General features: G+C 37.8%; 1 pseudogene; it reads right to left on the reverse strand.

Moving 5' to 3' along the window:
- Window positions 1–21395: 21395 nt before the first annotated feature.
- Window positions 21396–22861, reverse strand: LOC143672128 (small ribosomal subunit protein eS25 pseudogene; annotated as a pseudogene).
- Between the last annotated feature and the right edge of the window lie 966 nt (window positions 22862–23827).

Raw genomic sequence — 23827 nt, forward strand, 5'->3', positions numbered from 1 at the left:
GATCTCACTTATATGAAATATCTAAAAGAAGCAAATTTCATACAGACCAATAGTGGATTATAGGTTACCATGGGCTAAAGTGGGGGAGGAGAGGGAGTTACTGCTTAATTGACAGAGTTTCTATTTGAGGTGATGAAAAAATGCAGGTCCTGGATACTGGTGATAGTAGCATAATATTATGAATGTAATTAATACCACTGAACTGTGCACTCAAGAGTAGTAAAAATGGGAAATTCTGAGTTCAATATATGTTACCACAATAAAAAGTCTACTGAAAAAAAAAAGAGAATGGAGGAAAGGCTAGACTGTCCATCCGACGGCCTGCTGAGACCAGAGGGAAAGAAATAGAGAAACAATACTCAGCAGCGAGGTTGGTGGGAGAAGGGATGAGAGGACTAGACTTGAAGTAACCACAAAGAAAGGAGCCGAGTCGGCACTCAAGAAATATCACGGCCTCTGCTCAAGTGAAAGCTACCTATTGCCAGAACCAGGGGGCCAGGAGGATGCTAAACGGGTCCTACAAAATAATCCAAGTTAGGAGAGAGTTCCACACTTCAGCGCAGTTTCAAAAATCTATAATGATTGTCCTGCTTCTCACCAAGCAGCAAGAACCTCCCATTAACAGCAGCCTGTACATCATTCATCAGTGATCTAGCAAGAAAGATATGAAACCTGTACCCTCCCCCCCGCCAATTATTATGGACACATCTATATGGAAAATTGTCCTGTGGAGAGCATAGTTTAATTATCAGGCTTTGGACAACCAGAGGAAAGGGTGATATAGAAATAAGATACCACAACACTTTTGTTTGCATGGAATTAAACAAATCCAGCCTGTGATCTCTCCCTTTGTCAGACCTCTTTACAATATCCTATAGCTTTCCTGCCACTATCCCCTACACAACATATCTGAGTGCATATTACTTTAATGCTACTAAGTACAAGATCATAATATTTCAATATTTTTTAAAATAAAAACTGAAAACAAAAATGAAGTTGTTCTGTTGAAGTAGGGCTGGAGACCCCAGAGCCCTCTGTTTGGCCTCCCTCTTACCCCTCTACCACCTCATAATGTGCATGAAAACACAATTTGCAAGAAAATTCTAGAAGAATAGCTTGTATGGATTTGGCTTTGTCTCCAACATGCAGTGATGGTTTCTAAATATAAGTTTGTGCTCCCACTGCATCAGAATTAGCTGGGAAGTATTTGTTATCTATTTATCGGCCCTACTCTGAAGACTGTGATCCAAAGATCTAAGGCAGGGCCCCGAAATCTGTGTTTAACAAGCTTCCAGGGTGACTCAGATGCATCGGCAGGTTTCCAACCCACTATGATAAAGCTTACAGGTGATGCTAAACCCCTAAAAGACTCTCAAACAGCACCAATGCTTCACAGACCTTTTCAATGATTCATTGACTTAATGCTTTATCTGACAAATTCCCAAGTCACTCTTCAGTCATCTTCTGATATATTTGGAAGTCAAGTTATACACTAAGGAGTTATAACTTGATTCTGTGTTGTCTCCCACCTATATTTTCAAAGTGGCTCTATCATGTATTTTTCACACCATGTTTTTCATTTTATTCTGCAGGCAATAAATATTTTGCACTAAAATAAAACGCTTTTCCCCATATAAATCCCCATAGAATAAGTACCCATCGTCATTTTTGTTAGAGTGAAGATTAGCACAAGAAACTTTTATAAATGAAATAATGCTGACGAGCCTCTCTGAGGCTTTTTTCTTTTTTTTTTCCAAAGAGGTTATGGTTTGAAGCAGGCTTTGAAGTAAATGAACCCATTAATCAGGTACTAAAATGCTGCTACAGCAGTTTAAAATTATATCAATGGGAGTATATTCTGGAAACCTTTTGCCAAAAATGTCTGGCTTGATTGATTGTTTTGTATATACATATATCTTTTGTTCCATAGTGCTGCTGTGTTCCTGAATATAGGCAATATTTAACATTTATATGGCAGAAGAAGGAAAAATAACACCCCACAAACATCCAGGCTTTAAATGAATGGTCAGATGGTAAACCTAGCACACCACAATGAAAGGAGATACTTTTAGGCTGGGCAGGCCTCAACCACAAAAGCAAAGCAAGAGAATATTATCTTTGGCCACGCCTTTGGTTTTCATATCATCCCACCAAAATTTTCCTGCCCCATCACTCAGAACTACCTGTCCCACCAAAGGCAATCCCCTCAGTTTGGCATCCTTGCCTCTAAGAAGCTTTCCCTAACCACCTTATCTAAGATAGTAACTCCTTGCCCTAGCATGTTCTATTACGACAACCTGCTCTATTTTTTTCATAGCAGTTATCACCTTTTGTTTACTGTTGGTCCCCCCTCCAGTGGAATGGAAACTACAGAGCAGGACCCCGTTTGTCTTGATCTCACAGTTACAACCAGAGCCAAGTCTGGCACATCATCAGCATTCAAGAAATATTTGTTGAACTTAATAGAAGCTGCCCAATATGCCAAAAAGCAATTTGCCAAACATCTAACTCTCAAATGGCCAAATAGAAGTTATTTTTGCTGCTTGAAAATCTGATGAAAAAGATCTTAAAAATGCCGAACGATAGGTAAAGGAAAAAAATGGCATATAAGAGGATCCAAAGGAATTCAATATAAACTGGAAAAAAAAATCGTACCTGAACTGCTGAAATGTTTAATGAAAAAACACACTTTTCTGATTATTAAAATATATTCATAAAAATACCAGACCAACCTACAAGTCTTAGTTTTCAACAAATTGAATATTCCTTAAAATGTTGCTATGAAAACTAGTCAAGTAAAACTTCACAGAAATCGTCTGAAGACGATCCCATTCAATATTAGATGCAGTGGGCTTCAGATTTAATGTGAGGAAGTTTCTAGTAAATTGATGAATTTGGTATATTAAACTAATTGATCATTTGAAAAATATTGTTATTCAAAAACCAACCACTCAGTCAATTGACTTTAGCAAATTAGCTAGAATCTTATTTAGGACCTAGAACTTTTAAAATTATCCCTACCTTACAGCTGATGAACCTGGGGTCCATTGGGCTTCCTAAGAACACCCAAGAAGTGGCAGAGCTGGCCTTCACATTCAGGTCTTACAAAACGTGGAGTCTGAGCCTTCATAATAAGTTGAACTGCCCAGAAGACCGTTGCAGTTTGGGATTTAACATCTGACTTCAATGGTCTAGAATGTTTCCACAGGTGCAGGATATGTAGTAACGAGAGCAGGAATCTGAATCAACACCTTGGGAGGCTGCTTCGTGAGCAAAGAAGGAAGGCTGAGGAACCACCTGAACTCCATGAGGCTGTTGGTTTCTGCACAAGATTGTTCAGGCAATACCTCTAACGACAGGAGTCTGAGTTATATCAGGGGAAATGCATGCTACAGGTGAGAGGTATTTACAGATATGGACTATGGGAAACCTCAGTGCGAATGTCTGGCACTTCAAGACCCCCATAGTTCGAAATATGCCTTACTATGGTAACCTTGGGTATTCATGAATTCTCCATACTGGCCACACACCTCTATATTTTCTGAGCAATAAGGTAAGCAGGGCCAGTAGCTAAGATGAAGAAAGAGCAGGTGAGTGCTGTGTAGCTGCACAAGATGAATCTAAGACAGTTGAGATTATTTGTCAGGATCTGTCACCTACTAGACATTTATTTGCACCAACCAGTTCCTTTTTAAACATTCAAATATCTCCAGAGATCCAGAAGCTTCAAATGGGTTATTTTCGTTTTCTTGTTTTAAACAGATACTAAGTCAGTTCTCCATTTCACAGTTTTAAACTGAAGCTGAGAGATTTTAAGTGATTTTTCCAAGGTCACCAAGCTAGTCACTAGTGGAGTACAGATGCCAAACCAGATGATCACTTTCCCAGCCCAGAGTTCTCTGTGTTATCAGTGGTTCTCAAAGCATTTTAAGCAGCATAACCATTTTTCCCTGAATAAAATCAAACATAACCTCAATCAATGTACCTGATAAAGGCTGCATTTTATTAGTGTGAAATTATTTTATGAGCATTATGTGCAGCACCAAAGAGAAAAATAAGATTTTTGGAAACTTTGGCAATTGGGAGTTATGGATGTCAATAAATCAGTCTCAGATCCAGTTTCTTTTTCTTATTTTATTGCACAGTATTGAGAAAATCCTAATTCACTCAGAAAAGTAATTTGCCAGTAGTAGGAGTTTCTATTTACTTTCCTTGCAATTCCAGAACGCTCTTGAGTCAAACTCCGGAAAACACATTAGAAAATTCTGCTTGGAACATTGTCTGGAAACTGCCGCAGTTAAACCATGTTCTTTCACAATCTTTTAAAAGTCCTGCCAATTTACTTTATTCAGTTTAACAGCAGAAGTCAGCATCGGCAAAGTAAATGTTGGTGGAGGATGATTTAAAAATGGAGGCTTTTGGAGGATGGAAAGAAGGTAGGGAAAAGGCAAAAAGAAGAGTTTAGTTTTAGATCTAGTGCAAGTCATTGAAAACTAATTCTGCAAATGAGTAGTTTTCCAAATAACCAATATAACAAATGTATTGACTTATTAAAAATCTTTCTTGTGGCTAGATAGTTCAGAGTATTTTGTATTGAAAGTAAGGCTTTTAACAGCCTTTTAAAGACTTCTGCTAAATTTGAGCTGAGTGGCTTTCATTTTGTCCTCAAAGCAACATTTTAAGGGAAGTGCAATTCTTTGTTCCATCTACCTGCAATTCAGTAGCATAGAGGGAGACCTCAAGCCCACAAAAAGCACCCCTGGGCTGTCCACCTAAGAGAGGGGGTTCCTAACCAGCAGAAAGTGAGGACAAGGGGACTAGGGAAAAATGAGGGGGCAGAGAGCTGGAAGGCTGAGGGGCACAGTAAAGAAAGAACAGAGGGCAGAGACAGGGAAAGCTGAAGGGCAGGAGGAGAATCTGAAGGCCCCAGAATCCAAGGATGTTCTGACTATTCATAGTCCTTGCCAATTCATCCAGTATGAATGGATGTAGCCATTATATAAGATAAGGTTTTGGAAATGACTAGATTTGCTGAACATAAAACATGCACCCTTAAAATGTTTAGAGAAAAACAAAAATATCATCATATCCCAAAACACAGACCTCAGAAACAGAAATTGAATGAGGAAATGAGGCCTGGAATGAGAAAGTGACTTCCCCACAAATCCAGCTCATCGCAAACCTTGAATTAAAATACAGATACTATGACCCTTGGGCCTTTTGTACAGCTCTATGTATCTTCTTAAGGTGAATACGGCCTATGTGGACATTTGCTTTTAGGGATTTCTCCCCAAACAATGCCAAAGCAAAGTAAAACAAAATTACATTATTCAAATTAATTAAGTGTACTTTTTCAATGAATAAATAAATAGGCTAGAACTGAAATTGGTCCTAAAGCAGTTACCTTTATAAAAGTGAAGTCTTTCTTAAATATCAATTTAATCATCAGGTATTGGACACTTTTGTCTGAACATGCCACATTTTCAGAGGTTTAGAGATTGTTATGCTTTTTCCTGTTCTTTGAAGACTTAACACAAATGATGCACATAACACATGCAGCCATTTTATAAAAATGATAAATTGGCCTGTTAGAAGTAGCCTAGGAACCTATTCCTCATCTCCGTTTCTCCCCTCACACTGCATCACTTCCTGGAAGTATTAATAGCTGCATTTCATTTTCCTATATAAATATTTAAGGACTGTAATTCTGCCCAGTTGATGTTGCCAGTGCCTATGCACAGTGATGCTTCATTATCCACTCCTCGTATCAACATAATCTTGTCAAACTTTGTTTCCAATAAATAGGGCAGGCTGTATTTGGAATATTTTAATAACTGAGCACAGTCATATTGCTTTCAATCATGGCCTGCTTACAAATCCTCAGCTAAGAGGTGCAGTTACATGGAACAATAACCCGTGAGCGGCGTGCCAATATATTTTCATTAGTCGGTGACACTCAGCTGCAGAGAGAAATTAGGCTGTGTCCTTTAAAACCCCTCGTTCCCTTGTAGCCGAACCATGGCAGGCGAGATTGGCTTTACCAAACCTCCCTGCTATTGTTCAAAGAATACTCCAGCTGGGTTGTGTTCATCATAAACCCTAAGTCTGCAATTTTTCAATTCCATATCAGGCTTGGAGTCAAAGCCCATTGTTCTGACATTACTGGGAAGGCAGACAAGGAGAATGTCATTGAATACCTATTGCTTAAAGCACTTCTTCTCACCCTATTATTCTGGGTCATTTGGAAAACTAATTTATGTATAGAAACTTTGGAAATAGCAATCAGGTTGTCATTACTTTGGAATTTTTTTCTCTGGTCTATTAATTTCTTTAACAATACTCTAAGAGGAAGGTCACTTTTAAGACTTTCCAGATCAAAGTAGCCCAAAGGCAGATACTTGAAAGGAAACCAACATTTCAAATAGAAGCAACTTCTTTTTAACTTATATTTTCTTTGTTTCACTACCACCCTCCCCTTTTCTCCCCCATTCTTTCATCAGTCATCTTAAATGCTAAAATAGTAAAACTACCTTTTCCCATAATAGGTGGATTGCCTTTTTTTTTTTTTTTGAGGCGGGGGTGCATGGTCCGGGAATTGAACCCAGGTCTCCCGCATGCAAGGCAAGCATTCTACCACGGAACCACCCGTGTACCCTGGATTGCCATTTTGATCGGTAAGACACCAATACCCCGTACCTCCCTTCTCTTCCATCTCTCAGCACTCTTTTTGGGTCTCTTCCTGTATACCCCTCCCCCAATATTTGCATAAATGGAGGGAGATCACAATGGCTAAATGACCCATGCTAGAACTTGCATCTCATGGATACTACCAGGTGATGGAAACCCAGCCAGATGGGCAGCCCAGCCTCTGAAGCAGGAAGCTATTCTTGGGCATGGCTTTTACTGGCACCAGAGAGGCTGCAGAAGCAGCCACAAATACCTCCCCAGTCATTCTGGAGATTTCTCTAGGCTGCTTTCAGTACTTGCTATTGAATTTGCAGCTTCTATGGCAGTGTTTCTCAACCCTGGCTGTGCCTTAGATCACCTGATTTTTAAAGATACTGGTGCTTGGGCCTCTCCCCCAGAGATTCTGACCTAATCAGTCTAGGGTGAAACTTGCACATAAGTATTGTTTTTAAGCCCCTGAGATGACTCTAATGTGTAGCCAGGGTTAAGAAACACTACACTGGGGCATTTGTAAAAACCATGACTAAACACAGGAAAGTCTTGATCCCTTAATTTACTTTCCTATTTTTAGATAATATTTTGACCAAGGCCATATGACTCTCAGAAGTTTCAGCAAAAAAGAGCCATGTTAAGTGAAATAAGTCAAACACAAAAGGACAAATACTGTATGATGTCACTGACTTGAAAGAATTAGAATAAGCAAATTCATAAAGTCATAAACTAGAATACAGGTTACCAGGGGCCAGGGTAGGGATAGAGAATGGGGAATTAATGCTTAAATTGTACAGAGTTTCTATTTGGGGTAATGGAAAAGTTTGGTAATAGATGGATGGTGGGGATAGTAGCACAACACTGTGAATGTAACTGATAGACCGAATAATATATTTGAATTTGGTTAAAAGGGGAAATTTTAGTTTGTCTATATTTTACTAGAATTTTTTTTTTAAATCCACAGACTGTACAACACAAACAAGGAAACTTAAAGTAAACCATGGACTATAGTTAATAGTATAATTGTAATAATATTCTTTCCTCAGTTATAACAAATGTACCTCACTAATGCAAGGTGTATTTTTTGCATGATTTTTTCTATAAGCCTGTGACTTCTCTAATAAAAAAAAGCAGCGAAAAACTGTGCTGTACACCTACACAGGGTTCACATCACACTCAGGTTTCATCATTAAGGTGTTTTCCAGCTTGGGTTATCCTGGGTCAATCAAATCCAAATACCTCCAAAGCCAGGGCAAGTAAGCAAATGTGGGAGGTATTCAGGATGTTCAATATAGCACAGAATGGTGCGAGTCATAAACTGGAGAATGAATTTTCTATCTAAAAGTGGCAGTTGCTATCAGATCCGGCCAATCACTGTAAAAAAGCTGGCCTCAAACAGCCAAAGACTTTTATTTCTTTTTAAAGAGAAACTAGAGATCTAAATTTTATGTGAAATCTCCCAATTTTAGAACATTGGCTCACATTAAAAATATTTTGTGGGGGAAACACTGGCCTCAGAGCCACGGGGTAGCTAGTTTGCAACTTCTGTAGACAAAACATAAATGAGCAGATCCGTTGTATTCTGTTCTGAATATTGGCATTAATAGAAGCATAAACTGTTAGAGCTAAAAGAAAACTAAAAAGTCATCCATTGCAATCTAGTCATTTAAAAAACAATGGAAAAAAAAAGTAAAGACACTGAATTCTCCAGAGGTAATGTGAATTTGCTCAAGATGCAGCAAGCAGATGCCCATACTCCTAACTCCTGGTCTAGGGTCTGTTTTGATGTCAAAGTGAAACCAGCCTTGACTCTGTAACTCAGGACATTTCTATACTGAAATGGCAAAAGCCATGGTTTGGATAACAAAAAAAAATAGCAGGTAAACGGAAAATGTCATATAATTTATATGGTGATTATTAAATGCTCATAACATTTAAAAATATTAGGGGAAATAATTTCTGCCTGGGATCATGCTGCATGTTGAGGAAATTAACCTGTCGTATATAGAAAGGATTGAATTTCAGCTCTGAACAACTTCCTGGGCAAAGATGAAAACAGACATGGGTCCACTAGTTTACATACAGTCAAATGAAACTTAAAATCTGGCCAGCTCTTGTCATTTACCCTCTGCTTAAAACCCTTCAGTGGACTTCCGGATGAGATGGCGGCTTAGTAAGACACGCGGGTCTTAATTCCTCCTCCAGAACAGCTACTAGGGGAGTAGAAACGATACAGAACAGCTCCCGAAGCCATGACAGAGATCAAGAAGACAGTGTACCCCATTCTGGAACGGCTGACTGGCTGGGAGAACCTGCTCCGGTGAGATCACCAAGGGGCGCGGGCTTCCCCGGGCCGGGGCGGGAAGCAGCCGGAGTCCATCCCTTCCTCCTTCCCGGGCCACCTGGGAGAATTGGACAGGCGGTCCCCTCAACCCGCGGCGGCTGGCGCCCTCCACACGCAAGGCCCCCCGGACCAACTGGGAGAATTGGATCGGAGATCCCCAGGCCGCAGAGAATGGTGACCGGGGTCCCTTCCAAACACGTGGCTACCCGGTTTGGCTGGGAACGGTGCACTCTCCCAGGCCGTGGCGGCTGGCGCCCTCCCGCCACGCTTGGCGCCCCGGGCCAGCTAGGAGATTCGGACGGGCGCTCTGCCGGGCTGCGGCGGCCGGCGACCCTCCCCGTGTTCGGATCCCCGGGCCGGCTGGCACTCTTCCAAGCCGCTTCGGCTGGCGAACCTCCCCCACGGCGAGTTTTCCAAAGTTAAAGGACCCACAGCACCTTTTACTGGTGGGACCCGCAGACAAACGAGTGCCACGAGCGCCATCTACTGGGTAAGATAAGAAAAACAGAACCCAGAGATTTCACAGAAAAATCTTTCAACCTGTTGGGTCCAACACCCAGGGAAATCTGACTGAATGCCCAGACGCCAGCAAAAGATAACGGATCACGCTCAGAAAATTGAAAATATGGCCCAGTCAAAGGAACAAACCAATAGTTCAAATAAGATACAGGAGCTGAGACAACTAATGCTGAATATACGAACAGAAATGGAAAACCTCTTCAAAAACGAAATCGATAAATTGAGGGAGGACATGAAGAAGACATGGACTGAATAAAAAGAAGAAATAGAAAAACTGAAAAAACAAATCACAGAACTTATGGAAGGAGAAGAGAAGGGAAAAGGAGGAGAAAAACTAATGGAAGAAATTATCACTGAAAATTTCCCAACTCTTATGAAAGACCTAAAATTACAGATCCAAGAAGTGCAGTGCACCCCAAAGAGATTAGACCCAAATAGGCGTTCTCCAAGACACTTACTAGTTAGAATGTCAGGGGTCAAAGAGAAAGAGAGGATCTTGAAAGCAGCAAGAGAAAAACAATCCATCACATACAAGGGAAACCCAATAAGACTATGTGTAGATTTCTCAGCAGAAACCATGGAAGCTAGAAGACAGTGGGATGATATATTTAAATTACTAAAAGAGAAAAACTGCCAACCAAGACTCCTATATCCAGCAAAATTGTCCTTCAAAAATGAGGGAGAAATTAAAACATTCTCAGACAAAAAGTCACTGAGAGAATTTGTGACCAAGAGACCAGCTCTGCAAGAAATACTAAAGTGAGCACTAGAGTCAGATACAAAAAGACAGAAGAGAGATTTATGGAGAACAGTGTAGAAAGAAGGAAAATCAGATATGAGGTACATAATACAAAAGACAAAATCGTAGAGGAAAATATTATCCAAACAGTAATAACACTAAATGTTAATGGACTGAATTCCCCAATCAAAAGACATAGACTGGCAGAATGGATAAAAAACAGGATCCTTCTATATGCTGTCTACAAGAAACACATCTTAGACCCAAAGATAAACATAGGTTCAAAGTGAAAGGTTGGGAAAAGATATTTCATGCAAATAACAACCAGAAAAGAGCAGGAGTGGCTATACTAATATCCAACAAATTAGACTTCAAATGTAAAATAGTTAAAAGAGACAAAGAAGGGCACTATCTACTAATGAAAGGAACAATTAAACAAGAAGACATAACAATCATAAATATTTATGCACTGAACCGGAATGCCCCTAAATACGTGAGGAATACACTGCAAACACTGAAAAGGGAAATAGACACATATACCATAATAGTTGGAGATTTCAATTCACCACTCTCATCAATGGACAGAACATCTAGACAGAGGATCAATAAAGAAATACAGAATCTGAATATTACCATAAATGAGCTAGACTTAACAAACATTTATAGGACATTACATCCCACAACAGCAGGATACACCTTTTTCTCAAGTGCTCAAGGATCATTCTCAAAGATAGACCATATGCTGGGTCACAAAGCAAGTCTTAACAAATTTAAAAAGATTGAAATCATACACAACACTTTCTCGGATCATAAAGGAATGAAGTTGGAAATCAATAATAGGCGGAGTGCCAGAAAATTCACAAATACGTGGAGGCTCAACAACACACTCTTAAACAACGAGTGGGTCAAAGAAGAAATTGCAAGAGAAATTAGTAAATACCTCGAGGTGAATGAAAACAAAAACACAACATATCAAAACTTATGGGACGCAGCAAAGGCAGTGCTAAGAGGGAAATTTATTGCCCTAAATGCCTATATCAGAAAAGAAGAAAAGGCAAAAATGCAGGAATTAACTGTCCACTTGGAAGAACTGGAGAAAGAACAGCAAACTAACCCCAAAGCAAGCAAAAGGAAAGAAATAACAAAGATTAGAGCAGAAATAAATGAAATTGAAAACAATAGAGAAAATCAATAAGACCAGAAGTTGGTTCTATGAGAAAATCAATAAGATTGATGGGCCCTTAGCAAGATTGACAAAAAGAAGAAGAGAGAGGATGCAAATAAATAAGATCAGAAATGGAAGAGGAGACATAACTACTGACCTCACAGAAATAAAGGAGGTAATAACAGGATACTATGAACAACTTTGCGCTAATAAATACAACAATGTAGATGAAATGGACGGGTTCCTGGAAAGACATGAACAACCAACTTTGACTCAAGAAGAAATAGATGACCTCAACAAACCAATCACAAGTAAAGAAATTGAATCAGTCATTCAAAAGCTTCCTAAAAAGAAAAGTCCAGGACCAGACGGCTTCACATCTGAATTCTATCAAACATTCCAGAAAGAATTAGTACCAACTCTCCTCAAACTCTTCAAAAAAATCGAAGTGGAGGGAAAACTACCTAATTCATTCTATGAAGCCAACATCACCCTCATACCAAAACCAGGCAAAGATATTACAAAAAAAGAAAACTACAGACCAATCTCTCTAATGAATATAGATGCAAAAATCCTCAATAAAATTCTAGCAAATCATATCCAACAACACATTAAAAGAATTATACATCATGACCAAGTAGGATTCATCCCAGGTATGCAAGGATGGTTCAACATAAGAAAATCAATTAATGTAATACACCATATCAACAAATCAAAGCAGAAAATCACATGATCATCTCAATTGATGCAGAGAAGGCATTTGACAAGACTCAACATCCTTTCCTGTTGAAAACACTTCAAAAGATAGGAATACAAGGGAACTTCCTTAAAATGATAGAGGGAATATATGAAAAACCCACAGCTAATATCATCCTCAATGGGGAAAAATTGAAAACTTTCCCCCTAAGATCAGGAACAAGACAAGGATGTCCACTATCACCACTATTATTCAACATTGTGTTGTAGGTTCTAGCCAGAGCAATTAGACAAGAAAAAGAAATACAAGGCATCAAAATTGGAAAGGAAGAAGTAAAACTATCACTGTTTGCAGACGATATGATATTATACGTCGAAAACCTGGAAAAATCCACAACAAAACTACTAGAGCCAATAAATGAGTACAGCAAAGTAGCAGGTTACAAGATCAACATTCAAAAATCTGTAGCATTTCTATACACTAGTAATGAACAAGCTGAGGGGGAAAGCAAGAAACGAATCCCATTTACAATTGCAACTAAAATAATAAAATACCTAGAAATAAATTTAACTAATGAGACAAAAAACCTATATAAAGAAAACTACAAAAAACTGTTAAAAGAAATCACAGAAGACCTAAATAGATGGAAGGGCATACCATGTTCATGGATTGGAAGACTAAATATAGTTAAGATGTCAATCCTACCTAAATTGATTTACAGATTCAATGCAATACCAATCAAAATCCCAACAACTTATTTTTCAGAAATAGAAAAACCAATAAGCAAATTTATCTGGAAGGGTAGGGTGCCCCGAATTGCTAAAAACATCTTGAGGAAAAAAAACGAAGCTGGAGGTCTCGCGCTGCCTGACTTTAAGGCATATTATGAAGCCACAGTGGTCAAAACAGCATGGTATTGGCATAAAGATAGATATATCGACCAATGGAATCGAATAGAGTGCTCAGATATAGACCCTCTCATCTATGGACATTTGATCTTTGATAAGGCAGTCAAGCCAACTCACCTGGGACAGAACAGTCTCTTCAACAAATGGTGCCTAGAGAACTGGATATCCATATGCAAAAGAATGAAAGAAGACCCATATCTCACACCCTATACAAAAGTTAACTCAAAATGGATCAAAGATCTAAACATTAGGTCTAAGACCATAAAACAGTTAGAGGAAAATGTAGGGAGATATCTTATGAAACTTACAATTGGAGGTGGTTTTATGGACCTTAAACCTAAAGCAAGAGCACTGAAGAAAGAAAGAAATAAATGGGAGCTCCTCAAAATTAAACACTTTTGTGCATCAAAGAACTTCATCAAGAAAGTAGAAAGACAGCCTACACAATGGGAGACAATATTTGGAAATGACATATCAGATAAAGGTCTAGTATCCAGAATTTATAAAGAGATTGTCCAACTCAACAACAAAAAGACAGCCAACCCAATTACAAAATGGGAAAAAGACTTGAACAGACACCTCTCAGAAGAGGAAATACGGATGGCCAAGAGGCACATCAAGAGATGCTCAATGTCCCTGGCCATTAGAGAAATGCAAATCAAAACCACAATGAGATATCATCTCACACCCACCAGAATGGCCATTATCAACAAAACAGAAAATGACAAGTGCTGGAGAGGATGCAGAGAAAGAGGCACACTTATCCACTGTTGGTGGGAATGTCAAATGGTGCAACCACTGTGGAAGGCAGTTTGGCGGTTCCTCAAAAAGCTGAATATAGAATTGCCATATGACCCAGCAATACCATTGCTAGGTATCTAGTCAAAGGACTTAAGGGCAAAGACACAAACGGACATTTGCACACCAATGTTGATAGCAGCGTTATTTACAATTGCAAAGAGATGGAAACAGCCAAAATGTCCATCAACAGAAGAATGGCTAAACAAACTGTGGTATATACATACGATGGAATATTATGCAGCTTTAAGACAGAATAAACTTATGAAGCATGTAATAACATGGATGGACCTAGAGAACATTATGCTGAGTGAGTCTAGCCAAAAACTAAAGGACAAATACTGTATGGTCCCACTTATGTGAACGGACATTCGAGAATAAACTTGGAATATGTCATTGGTAACAGAGTCCAGCAGGAGTTAGAAACAGGGTAAGATAATGGGTAATTGGAGCTGATGGGATACAGACTGTGCAACAGGACTAGATACAAAAACTCAAAAATGGACAGCACAATAATACCTAATTGTAAAGTAATCATGTTAAAACACTGAATGAAGCTGCATCTGAGCTATAGGTTTTTTTTTTGTCTGTCTGTTTGTTTGTTTGTCTTTTTTTTTCTTTTTCCTTTTCTTTTTTTTTACTATTATTATTTTTTTCTCTATATTAACATTCTATATCTTTTTCTGTTGTTTTGCTAGTTCTTTTCCTAAATCTATGCAAATGTACTAAGAAATGATGATCATGCATCTATGTGATGATGTTAAGAATTACTGATTGCATATGTAGAATGGAATGATTTCTAAATGTTGGGTTAATTTCTTTTTTTTCTTTAATTAATAAAAAAAAAGAGTATATTACAACACGACTGTTAACCATTAAAAAAAAAAACCTTCAGTGGCTTACCCAAGATTTAGAATAAAAGCCAAGTAAATAAACATTTACTGAGAGAATTATACAAACAGACAAAGAAAATTGAGGGTGGGAGGCAGGGATTACAATTATGGTTAGAGGCATTTCTCACTTAATGGAAGAGTGGTTCCTGTGAAATTTACACGTTTCAAGCAAACTATGTATTATATCAAACCATACAAAACTGCCAATATTTGACCATTTTTTAACAACAAAAATAACAATTTAACACAATTCAAGCTAATATACAGAATCCTAGCTTGACACTGAACTTTTAATATTTAGTCCTCTCAGGAGGTTTCTACACTGTTAATCCTTCTCCTCTTTCCCGAAATACTTTTTTACCAGCTTCTGTGATACCTTGCTTTTCTGCCTTCCCCCGACCTCAATCACTGGACACTGCTCTTCTAGCTTTTTCGCTGACCTCTTCCACTGTAATGCTAAATGTTGAGTTACTAAGGCCTAACTCCTGGGAATGCTTCTCTTTTATAAGCGTTTGCCATAGTTTATTTTAAAGTCTTGATTTACAGGTAATGTCCAAGTTTACATACATTTCCACTACAAATCTCCTCCTTTTTGATCACCAGACTCATGCATCTAATTGATAACTTGTTATTTCTACTTGGATATCTTAGCTTAGGCATCTCAAATGTATTATGTTCAAAATTGAACCTTTGGTCTTCTTCCAAACCTGCCCCTCCTTTCATCTCCAGTTCACGAAAAACCACCCAGTTGCTTCAGCCAGAAAAATGGGAGTCATCCTCAATACCTCCCATACTTTGACTAAGTCCTAATGGTTCTATCTAAACAATACTTCTGAAATATCAGTCACTTTTTTTTCATCTCTGATGATTCCACTGAAGAATAAGACACCTATGGCTAGAATACTGGAATAGCTCCCTAATAGTTCACTTCCCATGTTTCTGATCTATTCTCCAGGTTACAATGAACTGATTGTTTCATTCTTTTATTCATTTATTCATTCCACAAATATTTTTGTGGGCTGCCTATGTACCACACAGTGTGGTATGTCCTGGAGATTAAATACTAGGTAAAGGTGCTCACAAAGCTTAAAGTCTAGTGGAAACGTAAAGCAAATACTAGACCATAATTTCAATGGCTCCCCATCATTCTTTGAAAATGATCCAAACTCATTAACATGACCAAAAGGTCATATATCACCTGGCCTCTAGCTACCACTGCAGCCCCATCTCTCTCACTTTTACCCCCTTCACTCACTACACTCCAGTCACATTGACTTTCCTTCAATAAAAGAAGTAGAATACAATAAGCCAACATCTTTGCTGCTTCAGGCCTTTCTGCATGATAATTCCTGTCTGGACAGCTCACCATCTCTCCTTTCTTGCCCCGTTTAAATGAAACAAATTAACATGACTCAGCTTCTGTGGAGTGAAGTATTAGACATGAGCCCTGACATTCTAGACTTGGGGTCAAGAGATTCGAGTGCAAGTCCTGGATCTTCAGGAGATTGTCATCAGTTGTCTCATTTGTAAAATAAGGGTGAATTGCATGCCCCCAAAAGGCTCAGCATTAAAGATTACCTCTTTCAAAATTTCTTCTTCCTGAAGAGGAAATTGAGGCCCAGAACAATTAAATTAATTTGACACAGCACAGTCAGTATCTTCCATACTATGATTGGGAAAATTCTTTTTCTTAGCACCACTGGGAGCTTTTGGCCTTTGGAATTAAACAGGTTGTTTTGCAGTGAAGTAAAAAAAGATAGGCATGTTTAATTAAGGTCCTAATTCAAAATGTAGACCTTAGTAGAAAAAGCAGAAAATAGCAAATGAAGAACCTGGGATGCTTAGATATAGAAAAACATGTTTTGTAAGGAGGTGAATGTTTCTTTTACAGCAAACACACTGTTGCTAAAATCACTTTCCTGATCTATAAATTCTGAAATTTCCAAGGTCAGTACTTTCATAAGAAAGCTAGCTCAATGACTGAAAGGAGGGACAAAATGGCCATCTCCCTAGGAGACAGTGAAGCAGATGCCCTGAGTAGGTCCTAGAGAACCTCCTGACATAAATACCTCAAACAAAAAAAACCTGTTTTCTAATTCAAATCAAATCATTAAAATGCAATAAGGAAAGAAGATACCATAGGAAAAAGAAACAGCTGGCTGAGATTGGTGGCTAAGAGTGAGACTAAATGAAGCATTTCTCAAGGAACCTTAAACATTAGAGTTTGCAAGTCTGGGGACAGAAGAATAATCTGGCAAGTAGCTGGGTGGCCATGTTGATTTAATTTCTGGGGCAAGGATGTGAGAATTTCCCAGGTGCCTCAAAAACAGTGGTAATGAAGAGAGCCAAATATTCGTTTTATCACTACAGCCTGTATGGCATTGACATCATAGGTAGATAGAGCTAATTAGTGGGAAAAATAATAAAAGCAATGAAGTCAACAAAAGAAACTTCAGGAAACATTCATTTACATAGTTTAATTGGCCCCAATTTATGAAAATTTGAATTTCATTCGCTTTCATAATTAGGCTATGTAGAACCCTTCAGATGCCATAAATATGAGCCACCCTATTCAGTGCACAAGGGAGAAAACTGAGCAGGAATATTTCAAGTATAAATCTGAGGGAAGATGAACATTTAACTGTTATAAAGTCTTGTTTGTGGTATATTTGAAATCTTAATGAGACAGCATATAATAATTCTTCCATTAGTGTAAAAATCATGGAGAATACCAAATTATCTTTTAGATGAAACTAATTAACCTGGATACAAAAGAGTCATTGTGTGTGGGGGGGGTGCGGTGCATGGTCCAGGAATCGAACCCAGGTCTCTGGCATGGAAGGCAGGCATTCTAACCACTGAACTACCCGTGCATCCTAAAAGAGTCATTTTTAAAAGCTGTTTTGATGCAATTCCTCTCACCTATAATGTCCACTCCTGCCTCTTCTAAGACCACCTAAATCTCTTTCATCCTTCAAGTTCCAATCCATTTACCACCCCATAAAAATATGGAAAAATTCAAACTTATGAATTATAAATTAAAGCAAACAAGAGTTTACATTTTAATTCTCAAATTAGCAAAACATTCCAAAATAATAATGTCAAAGCTGGTGAGGGTACAATAATGCAGAACAGTCATGTATTACTGGGAAGAATGCTGAGAATTTGGTAACATGTCAAGAGGCTTACAAGAACTCATATACTCAACTTTCTAGTTCTACTCCTCACAACATGTACAAAAAAAGTAATCAGAAATTAAGAGAAAATCTTTTGTGCATAAAGATGTTTCCATGTTATTTATGCAAGAAAATTGTAAATATTGGTATATCCAAAAATAGTTGAAATTATGGTACATAAACAATTGCAATTTCAATAATTTTCTTCTCCCTAGCTTTTATGCTTTAAAATGTTTATAAACTGTGTTACTTCTGTAATGCTATTTACTCTTTTATAATGCTATATTTCTTTTATATTGCTGTATAACTTGTTTCTTTTAGGTTGTGTCTCTAAAGGGAAGTCTTGGTTCTAGTTGGTATTAAAGAAATTTTGTAAAACTATATTCTCAGAGTTGGAGACAACACTAGGACTATAACTGTGGATGATGTCACCCAAGGAAAATGGGGTGAGATTCTTTTTGAAATTGACCCATGTCCTTTGAGGATTGGAGGGCCTTGCAAACAAGAAAACTAAAATAATCTACGAGCAAAGAATTAGGCTTAATAAGAAAATATAGCAAGATTGCAACTACAACCACAACACGATATACTAGTAACAAACAGCAAATGTAGGTTTTCAAATACACCATTTTAAATAGCAACAAGAAAATATGAGGCGAATGGGGATAACGCAAACAAAAATTGTATTGGATCTTTATGGAAAAAATGTTAAAATAAAACCGTGAATACACTGACAAAGCTAAATAAATAGAGGGATGTATCATCTTCACGGACAAGAAGAATATGATTTCATTAGGCTCTCTCCTCACAAAAGTAATTTATAGATTCCACACAATTTTAATAAAAATCCTAACAAAGTTTTTAAAACAGATTTAGCAAGTTGATTCAAAAGTTTATATCAAAGAACAGACCAAGAATAGACAAGACACTTCTGAAGAAAAAATGTGTGCAATTTGTACCAGATATCAAAACTTTTACAAATTATAGCAATTAAGATATTTTCATTTGGGCATAGGAAAAGGCTAACTGGCCCAAGTAACAAAACAGAGATCCTAGAAACAGACTCAGACCTTAATGGAAACTTGGTACATGACTGAGGTGTCATTAGAGATTGGAGGAAAAGTAAAACTCTTGAACAAATATGCTGAAACAATTAGTTATCCATATGGAAGAAAATAAAATTGAATTCCTTCTTAATGCCATATACAAAAACTGAATTCCATATAATACAGGGACTTAAATGTGAAAGGCAATACTATAAAACATTTAGAGGAAACTATTACAAGGAAATATAGGAGAACATCTTTATGCCATTGGGGTAAGGAAATATTTATTAAATACAATAAAAACTTGTGAGTGTAATTAACAGCACTGAAATACATATGTGAATGTGAGTAAAAAGGGAAATTTTAGGTCTTATATATGTTACTAGAATAAATGTTAAAAGATAAAACATAGGACTTGTATTAGTCAGGATTCTTTAGAGAAACAGAACCAACAAGAGAGATCTGTAAATATGATATTTATAAAGGTGTCTCACACAACCATGGGAATGGAAGAGTCCAAAATCCCTAGGGCAGGCTGTGAAGTTGGAGGCTCCAATTAAGGGTCTGGACAAACTCCACAGGAGACGCTTGCTGGCTGAAGATGTAGTGAAAGAATCTCTCTTATCCCTTAAAAGTCACCAGCCTGATTGGATTATCTCATTGTGGAAGACATGCCTTAGTTGATCGCAGATGTAATCAGCCACAGATGCAATCAACTGACTGATCATTTAATACCCCAGCCTTCCATTGTATCAACCAGTCACAAAATACCCTCGCAGTAAAGGTCAGACCAGTGCATAATCACTTAGCCAAGTTGACACTAGAACCTAACCATCACAGGACTGTACAACACATGGATATAAATGATGGGCTATATTTAATAATAAAATTATTAAAACGTTCTTTCAGGAATTGTAATAAATGTACCACATTAATGCAAAGTGTTAATAATGGGAGGGTGCTATATGGGAATGTTGTATTTTATATGATTTTTCTGTAAACGTACAATTTCTCTAATTAAAAAAATGTTAATTAAAAAACATTTACATACCAACTACTCAAAGGTGATTTACAAGATGCAATAATTACCTTCAAATATTTGAAGTGTAAAAATATTTGAAGTGTGTTGAAAAAGTAGGGACTTATGATGCATACTTCCAGTGTCCTCTCTTCTCCTCAGGAGGGACCAGTCTGGAAGGAACTCCAGGGCTTACTCTCTTCAAATCCCCACTTCTCCCCAGTAAAGAAGAGGAGTGGAAAAAAGCAAGGATATATGTAGCTAGAGGGGAGTTCTCCCTGTCCTGATATGATGTAGTAGATGCACTCACAAGGATAACTACTCTTCTCTGCAACAAAGACAGTCCAGCTCAGAAGGAAGTATTTGAAGCTCGATGATGTCTTTTAGTCAAAACCCTAATTTTATCTACAATAATGCTGACCTCTCAGCCATATCTGGCTAGTATGTATATTTCCAGTTGGTTCAAAACCAATGGGAAAAATGGTACGAGTAATTATCATCCACATGATCCCACCACTCAAAACCCCATTAGACTTTTGAGTCATATTGATACACCCTGTCTTGATCAGGAAAAGATTTCAAACAACCTGCTTCTTTTAGGGATGGTTCTCTAAGGCAGAACTGAAATGAATGGGTGGAATTTATAAGGAGGAATATTTTCATTTGAACTTGTTAATAACACTAAAGACTTTCCAACAATTGGTTAGTGCAAATATGATATGGTAAGTTTTTTGGTAAATTTCCAATGGAAGTCATCACCCCACAGAAACATAAGAGAGAATTCCTATATCCATGGCCTTGAATGTCCCTTTAAGTGTAAGATTCAATTAAATAAAATATATGCAAGCTTAAAGTGTAACGTTAAGTGTAACATTTCAAAGAGAATGGGCAATGAACATAGGTTTTGACCAATATTCTTGAGTTTAGGAGCTTTTTCAAAAATTTTATGCTATTACTTCATAATTTTTGCCTTCAGAATCCCATAGGAAGCTTTCTTTCTGACATATACTTCGAAGTGTGACAACAACAAAAGGAAGAGTATTCTTCACAAAAGGAAGAATATTCTTACCTGGAGAATTAATCTCATTTTCCTGCACACTGACTCAGATGTCTTTAGATAGGGCAGAAAGCATTCTGTACATGTAAGCTCATTTTTTCTGTCTTTCCCTTAACTACTGTTTTGCTTTGTCTTTCTTTATTGAAGATTGTCCCTTAAAAAGAGATCAAGTTGATGTTACTACAGTGGTTTCAAAGCTTGTTGGAATGTTAAAATCATCTTAAGAGATTTGAAACTGAATTCTGGGACCATAACCCAGACCAATTAAATTAGAATCCCTGGGAGTGGGAACTAGACGTCATTTCTATTTAATAAAGTTTTATTTTTCAAATTGCACACACAGTTGGTTGGACTTGTTCATATATTTTCACCAGCAGCTGGGACATCTCCACCCTTGCTATTAATATTATCAATTACTTGAGCCCTGTCTTTTGAAACCAGCTGGATAAAGTTCTTTACTAAGCAGCTCCTGAAGGGCTGCCCTGGCCAGGGAACCAGGGATCTTCAATCTCTCAGAGACAGTAGCTGGGGTTATAAACTTGTAGTTGGGAACTTCCTTACAGAGTTTGTCATAAATGGCTTTGTCAGATAAGAAGAGGCTATTGACCTATCTATAAGTATGCCTAAGAGTCATGTCTGGAGGACCTCTTGTTGCTCAGAAGTGGCCTCACTCTCTCTAAGCCCAACTCTGCAAGTGAAATCATTGCCCTCCCCACTATGTGGGACATGACATCCAGGAGTGAAACTCTCCCTGGCAGCATGGGAGATGATTCCCAGGGATGAGTCTGGCCCTGGCACCATGGGATCAACAATGCCATCCTGACCAAATGGGGGAAAAGAAGTTTAACAAGGTATCAGTGGATGAGAGACTTCAAGTAGAGTCGAGAGGCTACTCTGGAGGTCACTCTTACACAAACTTTAGTTAGACTTTGCTACCTATCATAGCTTGCCAAACCCCAACCAAAACCATTCCTGCCAATCCTAAAGAATACCTAGGGCATAAGATTCTACAAAAGTTCCATGCACTAGAGCAACTTTCCAGAAACCTCCAAGCTCCAGATGGGTCCCTGGACCAGATTAGTCCTGAAATGCAAAGGGGCCAACCTCTCCAGAACATCAGCTAGTTCCATCCTCCATCCCATATTATTGACAGCCCTTTCCTACATGAAAAAGTTAGAATGCGCATAGCACAAATACCCCTAAAGAGTGGGAGAAATATCAAAGGTGATGGAGTTATACACAATTAATTGCGGCAATGTACTTTGAAATTTATTGGTTTCTTGTATAAATGCAATTTTTCACAAAAAAAAAGAAAAAAGGAGGTATATAACAGAGAAGATAAGATTTAACAAATGAGTATGACTGCTGAATAATTATATTGATATTTCTTTTGATCTCCAGTGTCTTGGAACATTAAAAAATGAAAATTCTTCGAACTGGAACCCATACCAGATTTTAAAATCTGTTCTATAATTACTCATTAAAATGTACTTGGAAATTTATTGCTTTTTTGTATATACATTATATTTCACAATAAAAAATGTTTAAAAATTTAAAAATAATTTTTTAAATACATGAGACAAAAAAAAAGAGCAGGCTATTGAAAATGTACCACACTAATGCAAGATGTTAACAATAAGGTGGTAATATGGGAACTCTGTATTTTGTGTATGATTTTTCTATACACATACAACTTCTCAAAAAAACAACAAACTTTAAGTTATTGAGCTTGTCCCAAACTTTGCTTTTGGAATATTTCTCTTGTTCACTGGGTCTTTCTTGGCCGATTTTCCAGCATCTTTCTTTTTGTCTTTGGGCGGCATCACGAAGCTAGGAGAGAAGTTGCTATCACAGCAGCCTTGCTAAAATGTCAGACCAAAAGTCAGACAGCATTCATTTTGAAAATTCCACAGGTGATTACAATGTTCACAAAACTGTGAGGCATGCTCTTATTAGCAAACACCAGTAGTTCTCAAACTTTCATGTGTATTAGAATCACCTGGAGGTGATCACAATCACAGGGTCCCACCCCCAGAGTTTCTGATTCAATAGAATCTGAGAATTTCCATCTCTAACAAGTTCCCAAGTGAAGCTGATGCTGCTGGTCCAGGGATCACACTGTGACAAACACAGAAATACCCAAAAGTGCGCCTGCAAGCATATTTGGTTCTCAAGTAAGGAGGCTTTAGGATTTAAAAAGAGCTCCTTGGTGGTATTTCCATTGTGAGGTGAACACATACACACACTTCAAGTCAATTAATAAGAAATGGTTCCTTCCCTCTACTTTTATTTTTTCCCCTTTAAGTAGGATTTGTGCTTCTTAAGACTCCTAATAGCCTCAGCCTCACAGTTCATTTTTAAGGACTTAACCATATTGTTATAGCTAAAGGGGATCCAGAAGGTTTTCCAACAACCCTGGTGGAAACAGGTTAAAATAACACAAGCCAAATTCAAATCCATGTCATCACCTCTTTAAGGGAAAGAAAAATTATATACACACACACACATACATACATGCATATATATATATATATTCACTTTCTGTTTATAATATATTTATAACAAAAACCATAAAACAGTTTTTCACATGCCGCTGTTAGCCTTGTGGTTGTCAGCAGCCAGATCCCTGTGTTTTGAGATGGACAAATTCACAATGACCCCAGGAATCCGTCCTTTTCCGCCTACCTCCCTAGGTGTTCAGGAACCCTGTCTGAAGGAAGACTCAAGGTGCATCTGCTTTTCCCATCTGTTTCAAGTCCTGATAGCCGTTTAGTGTTTTGGAGGTTTTC

This window comes from Tamandua tetradactyla, chromosome X, assembly GCF_023851605.1.
Source record: "Tamandua tetradactyla isolate mTamTet1 chromosome X, mTamTet1.pri, whole genome shotgun sequence".
In the NCBI taxonomy this organism is placed as follows: Eukaryota; Metazoa; Chordata; class Mammalia; order Pilosa; family Myrmecophagidae; genus Tamandua; species Tamandua tetradactyla.